The following is a 9494-nucleotide window of genomic DNA, read 5'->3' on the forward strand; positions in this document are numbered from 1 at the left end:
GGAGGGGAGGGATGCATTATATAATGACTAATGTGCTTTAAAGTAACTACAGTATATGTTCATATTTCATAAATATTGGTTTATGCCATGTGGTAACTCAACACTCACAGCTATGACTGTAACATAAAATATTTCCAGAGGAAAAAAACAATGAGAAGTCTCAAGACCAGTACACCGTCTTACACTAAAAGGAAGGAAGATTAGAACATACAATTTTCGTATTTTAAAAGCTCCTAAAACTTGGATTTTCTTGTAACCAAAAAAGGTAACCTCCTGATCAATTCATACACAGTCTTGTATCCACTTCTATGCACCTCTCTCACTCTTCATATTTGATTTCACTTTTTGGGATGCCAGCAAAAATCTTCACTGAAGTCAAAAATAACCTTCACAACAGAATTTCTTTTCCAAACTGTACAACTTGAAAACTTGAAGAGTCACAGTGCCCTCTAGTGATTCATTGGTAAGACCGACTTTTATTTCAATTTCAGAGAACAAAAAGTTTAAGTGATTCTTACACATTTCCAGGGAACTTTTTTGTTGTTTTGTTTTTTTGCAATACATATTTATAAATGGAAACTTCTATTTCTAATGGGGGAAAGTATAAGTTACAATAAATTAGCCATACACCACAATGAAGAATAACTCCCTTTTTTATCTAGTGCTCCCACAGTTATACTGTATCTGGAGGGGAAAGGGGGCTTAATTTCAATCAATCCTGCAAAACAAGATACATTAATATATACAAATGTAAGATTCTTAATCTAGAATTGTGATGAGGACAGGTTTGTGGAGATGTGGAGCTGTACTATAGTCCCGAATCTATCAATGCCTGACAATGAGACCAGTGTCAAAGAACTTCTTTGCAATTTCTCAGTCTCACCGAACCTCATTTTTCTTCCTCTGTAAATGAAAAAAGGGTGGATGAGGATGCAGGAAAATGGACTGTAAACACTTCTACTGGGAGCATTGATTTTACAGCCTTTCTGGATAACTCTCTATAACAATTTCCTATGTAAATTGGCAACAATTCTCAAAAACCAAAAGTTTTCACGTGTATATCACCTTAGTGCCAGAATAATGGCCAATGTTGAACTCGTACTCTGTCCCACATACTGTTTTAAGTGCTCTAAGTATATTTGCTCATTTAATCCTTACAAAAAATTCTATAATGTTGTATTAATAATTAACCCCATTTTATATAGCAAGGAACTGAGACACTGAAATTTGTCTGAGTTTACAAAATCAATAATTGGATACAAACCCAGTTTATATGGTTCAGAGTCCATGCTGCTAACTATTATACTATACTTCCAGAACTTCTTCTTCTGGGAATTTACCCTAAGAAAATAACCAAGGATGTACACAAAGAATTTTCAATCACGGTGTTAATCTCAGCATCATTTATAATAGGAAAAAAATGTAAAATAATTAAATATATCAAATATACTAAGTGAAAATAACAGTTTAGAGACATACATACATTCATATTTATATATAGTGAATGCTTCCATTGTTTAAAGAAATATATATTAAGAGGAAGGCAAGAAATTTGCAAATGTGTAAATAATAATTACGTTGTGAGCATAGCATAACATATAGAGAAATTGAATCATCCTATGTTGTACACCTGACACTAAAATAACATTGTATGTGAATGATACTCAAATTTAAAAATTATAATATTAATAATGTATAGAGAGTAAGTGGGAGAGTAGGCATAATGATTTTTAATGTCCATTTTCCAAATTTTCTACAAATAATTCTAAAAATATTTTTATATTTGGGTGCCTGAGTGGCTCAGCCATTAAGCGTCTGCCTTCCGCTCAGGTCACAATCCCAGGCTCCTAGGATCTAGCCCCTCATCGGGATCCCTACTCAGCGGGGAGCCTGCTTCTCTCTCTCCCACTCCCCCTGCTTTTGTTCCCTCTTTCACTGTGCCTTTCTCTGTCAAATAAATAAATAAAATCTTTTCAAAATAAAATAAAATAAAAATATTTTATATTTTTAAGAAATGAAGGTCAACTTTTTTTTACCTTTGCAAAATTTTAAAGTTGGAAATTTTCACATGAAAACTTTTGCTTTTGGCCTCTACTTTTCCATGTTTGCCCTTGCTATTTTATTTTATTTTACTGTAATTCCAGTAGAGTTAACAGAGTATTATATTAGTTTCAGGTATATAATATAGTGATTCAACAATTTCATACATCAGCCAGTGCTCACTACAACAAGCACGCTCCTGGGATGTCTGGATGGCTTAGTTGGTAGAGCATGGGACTCTTAGTCTCAGGGTTATGAGTTCAAGCCCCAAATAGGCATGGAACCTATTTAAAAATAAAAAATAGGTCACCTGAGTGGCTCAGTGGGTTAAAGCCTCTGCCTTCGGCTCAGCTCATGATCCCAGGGTCCTGAGGGGTCTTTGCTCAGCAGGGAGCCTGCTTCCTTCTCTCTCTCTGCCTGCCTCTCTGCCTACTTATGATCTCTGTCTGTCAGATAAATAAATAAAATCTTTAAAAAAAATCAATAAAAATAAAAAACAAGGGTGTTCCTTAATCTGCATCACCTATTTCGTCCCTCAAGGAAATACCATCAAAACTATAATGAGATGCCACCTCACATCTGTCAGAATGGCTAAAATCAACAACACAGGAAACAACAGGTGTTGACGAGGATGTGGAGAAAAAGGAACGCTCTTGCACTGTTGGTGAGAATACAAACTGGTGCAGTCACTGTGGAAAATAGTACAGAAATTCTCAAAAAGTTAAAAAATGAACTACCCTAGAATCCAGTAATCACTGTACTGGGTATTAACCAAAAAAATACAAAAACATTATTCAAAGGGATACATGCACCCATATGTTTATTGCAGCACTGAGCACTGTTTACAATAGCCAAATTATGGAAGCAGCCCAAGTGTACATTGATTGATGAATGGGTAAAGAAGATGTGATACACAAACTCTCTCTCTCTCTCTCACACACACACACACACACACACACACACACACACAGGAATATTATTCAGCCATAAAAAAAGAATGAAGTCTTGCCGTTTGCAGTTACATGGATGGAGCTAGAGAATATAATGCTAAATGAAATAACTCAAATACAAATATCATATGATTTCACTCATATGTGGAATTTAAGGAGCAAAACAAATGATCAAGAGGAAAAAAAAAGAGAGAGAGAAAGACAAGCCAAGAAACAGACTTTAACTGTTAAAAACAAACTAATGGTTTACCAGAGGGGAAGTTTGTGGAGAATGGGTAAAAATATTTTATTTTTAATGGGAAATTCAGGCCAATTGTGCTCTAAGATACTTCCTAGCTCTAAATATTTATGATTTGGAAACAATAAATAGAGAATAGTCATGGAATTTTAGAACTTGTGGGGAGAAAAACATTTACCATACCTCTAAAAGTTCCCATATCTGCTTGATTCTCAGAATCACCTGGGCTAATCAAAGACAAACTTCTTGCCTCCCTCTTTTTCCAGTCAAGATCACCTGAGGATGCGGTCCAAGTGATTCTTATGAGCTGACTGTGGGAAACCTCTAGTTTACTCCCATTGCATCATTAAAATCATCTGACTGGCACATAAAACAGCACTCTTATAAACCAAACGCAGACCCGAGCCTTCATATAGTGTTGGCTATTATAAGCAATCCAATTGAAATTGACAAATTTCAAGTTCAAGTTCAATTTTTAAATTCTCTTGAGAAAAAATGTGTCTTAAAATAAACAATAAATTTACTAAAAAAAATTGTATGCATAAAATAATGAATGTCAGACCTATCAACTATAAACAGTGAGAATGTATTCTTACCTATATTTATTTGCATGTAGCTTGTTCACATTTCTAACTGCATACTTATTTAAAGGAACCAAAACTTCTTAGAGTTCACAGGACACAAAATCAGACCCAAACAAAAAGAACAATTTTGATATTATTGGCAGGTGTTGGGGAGGGTGGAGTTAATGCAACAAAAGACAATTTTGTTTTAAGCAAAAGATTGTCTGAAGCCTTCTCAATAGTCCTAATTGCACAGAGTAAGGAAAAGCCACTCTGGACACAGTGAAAATATTTGTAAATGAAGAAAGAAGGAAAGTCTCTTGCGAAATCATCCTTGAAGTTTCAGACTTTAAATGTTTGTCACCTTTTCTGAAGCCATTGAGCATATTCTTAGAGCAACAAGTTTTATTTGCAGTATAGTAACCTAACTGGTCTCAAACTGATGGTACCAAAAGAGATAGAGTTACAGTAACTTACGTGAGACAGTCATCATAGACTTTATTTTATCTAAGCCACAGACCTAGCTGCCTGGCATGCCCATGTCATTTTGTGCAGGAAGACATCTGCCAGGTGCACAGCATCAGGAAACAGGGGGCTGACTACTGATCTAAAAAACTACAGGTAAATAAATATGGAAGGTAAGATGGTTCATCTTTGCTTCCTACCCTTCAAAAAGAAAGAACTCTTAATGTACCAGTCTCAACAACAACAACAAAACATACATACACACTCTCACGGAGCAACTAAAAAGAAAAGCCAAGACTGATGTTGAATTGAAAAACTGTGAAAATTGTTTGGTAATAGTGAATTTTTAGGTGACATGAATTGTGGATATCATGTGCTGTTGCTTTGATTGCTTGGATGACTCATCAGATAACACCCTCCCCCAAGCCTTAAATGCAAACTGTTTCAATTCCCTTACCTGAGCTTTCGCACTTCTCTCTTCAGAGTTCTGGAAAATGTTCTACTCAAGGCAGCAAGTACACACACAGCCCAGATGAACTATAATTAAGGTGGCAAGAAACCAAGGAAAAGAGAAGGCTGTATTAGTTCAATTGTTTCCTTTGCTTTGGGAGCAGATGGACTCCAAGGTCTAATAACCCTTTTGTACCTCAGCTAAGGCTGACAATATATCATTATACTCAGATGGAAGCATGAAGAAGGTGCCTAGCAACTTAGACCTGGAATGCCTGAGCTTTTGTCAATTTACGTCATAATCTTAATATTAAACAGGCTCGCTCTCATTTGCCAGTCATCACCTCATTTTATGTTTTTCAAACACAAGAAGATTAAACAGTCTTTCCTGAAAGTACTTTAGCCACTTAGATATAGAACAGTAGTAGTATTTAAGAGTCTCCCCTTATAAATGTATACATAAAATCGCCATGACCCTTAATGGAAATTATGTAAGTTGAGGGGCCTTCCGTGGGTAACATTTTCATTAGCCACAGTATGCACATAACCCAGGGTCTTTTTGAATTTGGAAACCAAGCACTATTTCTTGGACCCCATTGTGTTTGTGTGTTTCGTGTAGATAAAAAGTTATTAGAACTTTCATTTCTTTTTTTATATAAATTTTTTAAATTTATTTTCAGCATAACAGTATCATTATTTTTTCACCACACCCAGTGCTCCATGCAATCCGTGCCTTCCTTAATACCCACTACCTGGTACCCCAACCTCCTACCCCCCACCACTTCAAACCCCTCAGATTGTTTTTCAGAGTCCATAGTCTCTCATGATTCTTTCATTTCTATTTAGTTTTATCTTTTCCTTCTTTAATGTCTATTTGTCTACATTATAAAATATAGACAATTATACATAATATTTTATAATAAAAATAAAAAGTGAGTTTTGGGTGGTGTCCTATTGGTTGGAGAGATCACCCATTGATCATGGTAGGAGATCAATTAATAGCTAATGAAAGGTAATAATGAAAGAATGAAGAAAGGAAGGAGACCTGAAAATGACTCAAAATCACTGGACCATCAGTGGACCAACCACATGCCCTTCTCACAGGAAGAAAATTCTATTAGTAACATATGATCAAGGGGATGACAATCACCAATTCTCTCCAATATCCTACTGGTGTGTCTAATTATGTCAATACAGGAGGGAGACAGAGCTTGTTAATTTCCCATTTTACTCTATGGTAAAGAAGAAAAATATTGGGGAAAATTAATTTCTGTTAGGAAACCTAGAAATATTGGTTGGAGAGATCAATAACATACCCAGGTCCTCAGATCCCAGACAAAGAGCTTCAAATATAGTTCATATTCTCCTGGCTTTCTCACTGGAGATGCCAGTGAAAAAGAAGGAAGAGATAATTATATAAAGAATAAATCTGAGTCTTCGCTGAACTCTTGCAAATCTTTTTGACAACAATAATAAAAAAGGAATAAAAAATGCTTCCAGCAGAATTATCCTTAATTGTGATGAAAAATATATAACTGAGTATGTTATTCTTAATAGGACCCATCCTCTCCAGCATGGACATTTGGTATTTGGAATAAGTTCAAGGAGGAGAGAATTAGGAGATTTTCTGGACCACATAGTTCTCATCAACTCAGGGGAGAGAGGAAGGTCCCAGTACAAACTTGACTTGGAAGAGAAAAATTCTGCTATCATTATATTGATGAATGTTGGTCTAATATAATATCTTCTCCATTCTTCTGCCAATGCATACTGTCCTACCATATGACAAACACCAGTGAGAGAAGTTGTGAGTGTCTGTCTCATTCTTATCTTCTCCCTATCCTTTGGTATGTAACCATGTATTTGGAAGATCTTATGTTAAACAGGTCATAAAATAGTGTGGAGTAAAAAAAAAAAATGTGAAAAGAGCAAATGTACTGTAAAACAATTACTGGAGACAAAGGAAAAACAAAAGAAAGTAATTTTAGCCTGGCCATACAAGTTCTCTCTCTTAAGTCGATAATGTCACATTCCTGCTTCAAAAAAAAGAGGGGTCTAATTGTCTTCTTCCTTATATTTCACAGCCATTCTAAACCTGTTCAGATATCATTAGACCTTTTCAAGATTGCTGTTGAACTTCCTCAAGATCTAATATTTTGTAATTCTTAATGTAAAGGAATAAAAGTAGACCAATATCCTTCTCTAAGCTGAATAACTGACTTTGCATGGAGACTTGAGAAAGTATTTTAACCTTTCCAAGTCAAGGCCTTCTCATGGGTAAAATAGAGCTAAGTAGCTTTCTACACTTTCCTCATAAATTGTTTCAAAATTCAAAAAACCACTGGGAAGAGTTGAAACATTTTGTTACTTTTTTCTTCAAAGATAAAAAGGGATCATCCCTTCAATGAAGGAAAGATGAAATATACAGGATTAATTCATTTTAGATACTTAAATGTACAGCATTCTTAAAAAGGAACCTTAAACCTTCAGCCCTGGATAACCTCTCACAATTGAGCCACTGTTTAATACATTCTTATAATGCCAAGGTTTTAGAAAAGAGGGTAAAAATACCTTCTTTGGGCAATTTGTGTGCAAATGAAACAGCTTATTAAAGATCCCCTCAATGAGAATGTGTAAACACTACTCTTGGCCACAAAGAAACAATTTCCTGGGGCAAACTTCATGGTCTGATTTCCCAGAAATACCCTGGAAAATGAACAGAAGGAAACGCCTTATACTGCTTTGTCTGTAGCCACAAAATATACACATAGGGTCCCACCCAGCTGGAATTTAACCCTGTGCCACCCAAAAAGAATAAAAATAATAACAAAAGTCCCATAATGAAGCCATTGTACACTTAAAAATAATACCTACACTATCTACATATGAAGGCCAATATAATTATGGTCCAGGAAACCGAGTTCCTTCGGAGTAGAAACGTGAACAGGTGCCCTGTCATAATATTTTTTAGGCAAGAACCATTCAAGGTTATCTCCTCTCCCCTTAGTTCTACTTAGTTTAAATCCATCAGAGGGAGGAGGAGGAGTAGGATTTATTCAATTTAGAATGGATTAAGTGAACATCCACAATGAATATGTCTATCAAACATTACTTTTTTTTTAAACTATCATTGTAACTGTCGATCTAACAGAAGAGGGTTTAGAACAATTCATTTAAGGAACAGTCAATTCTTGTATGGTTGACTGTATCTCTATCACCATCTAATGTCTAAAATCAGGCTATCAATGTGTTTCTATCCTAGTCCCATCTCATCAAACCCCCTTACTGTCAAGACTACCCACTTCTGTTAGCAGATTGGAAACCACAGACTCAACATCGACTTCTTCCTCTCTTTATTCTCAATTAATCAACATTCCTTTTAAGTATTAGTTTAGAAATGCCTCTCCCTTTCCTCTGCCACTATCATGATTCCAGTCTTTGTCATCTCTCTCCAATTGCTTCCAACTTTGCCTTTCCACCACTAGTTCTCAACACTGGTTGTACTTTAGAATTACTTCAAAATATTTGAAAAACACCCTAAATCTTTTATACAAATATCCTTAGATGGTAAGGTCTTTTTGCTTACATCATTCACTCAAAATAAAAAGAACTTTTAGGGGACGCCTAGGTGGCTCAGTTGGTTAAGTGACTGCCTTCAGCTCAGGTCATGATCCCAGACTCCTGGGACCAAGCCCCACATCGGGGTCCTTGCTCAGCAGGGAGCCTGCTTCTCCCTCTGCCTCTGCCTGCCATTCTGTCTGCCTGTGCTCGCTCTCTCTCCCTCTCTCTCACTCTGACAAATAAATAAAATCTTTAAAAAAAAAAAAAAGAACTTTTAGTATAGAGACATATGTAATTTATCTTATTACTTTTAAATGAGAGTACTTGATTGTAATACTTATGTTCATATTATCAAAGGACACCTAAGTATTTCTCATCCCTGAGTAAATGCCTGGCACATTTATTTTTTACAAGAAGTTTTTCTTCATGAAAAATTATCCACAGGTTACAGATTGTTTATAATTGAGTTAGAAATAGTTATTGCTATTTTATGATGTAAATGAAAGAACACAGGACTGGGGATTTGAATTTTCATATTTATGCTGCTAAGCATACGTTCCTTTTTTTAAAAAAAAATTGAACAATAATACCATCCCTACACACCTAAAAAAATTATTGTCAGGAATAAATGGAATAATATATATGAAAAAGTATGAACAACTACAAATTCCAAGTGCCCTTCTCTTATATTTATGCATTTTATTCCTAAATAGGCTATAAACTCTTAGATTAACTGTAGTTTAAGTACTGAAAATTAAGCAACATTCTAAAAAGAAAAAAATGTATTTTTCAAGAGAGTTATTGTCTCTGTTACAACTTATGCTTACTGTATACCAGAGGCAGCCCTCTATTCCACAGAGCATATGGAACCCCTCTCAAGCTGCCAGCACTTTCTCCTTCATCTGTAATCACTCCCTACTGTCCTTGGCAACCCCTGCCTAAGTCTGCAAATAATTCCCACTCCCTAATTTCAAAGACAAGAAAAAGCAAGCCAACCAACAGGTAAATTGCCAGCCGCATCTTGCTTCTACATTGGTTCACTGGGCCTGGTTATCTTCTAAATGCCCTGCTAGGGAAAACACAGGAAAAACTTCCGCTGAGGGTGAGGGTACTCACATCTGCTAAGAGTATATCCTCATGTGTTTGCCTGTGAGAAACAAGAGTGTGTCTAAATGCAAATTCAGAAGATGAAATTGAATGACTGCAAGGCGGGAGGTAGAGAGCCAA

Source organism: Mustela erminea, chromosome 2 (assembly GCF_009829155.1).
Source record: "Mustela erminea isolate mMusErm1 chromosome 2, mMusErm1.Pri, whole genome shotgun sequence".
NCBI lineage: Eukaryota > Metazoa > Chordata > Mammalia > Carnivora > Mustelidae > Mustela > Mustela erminea.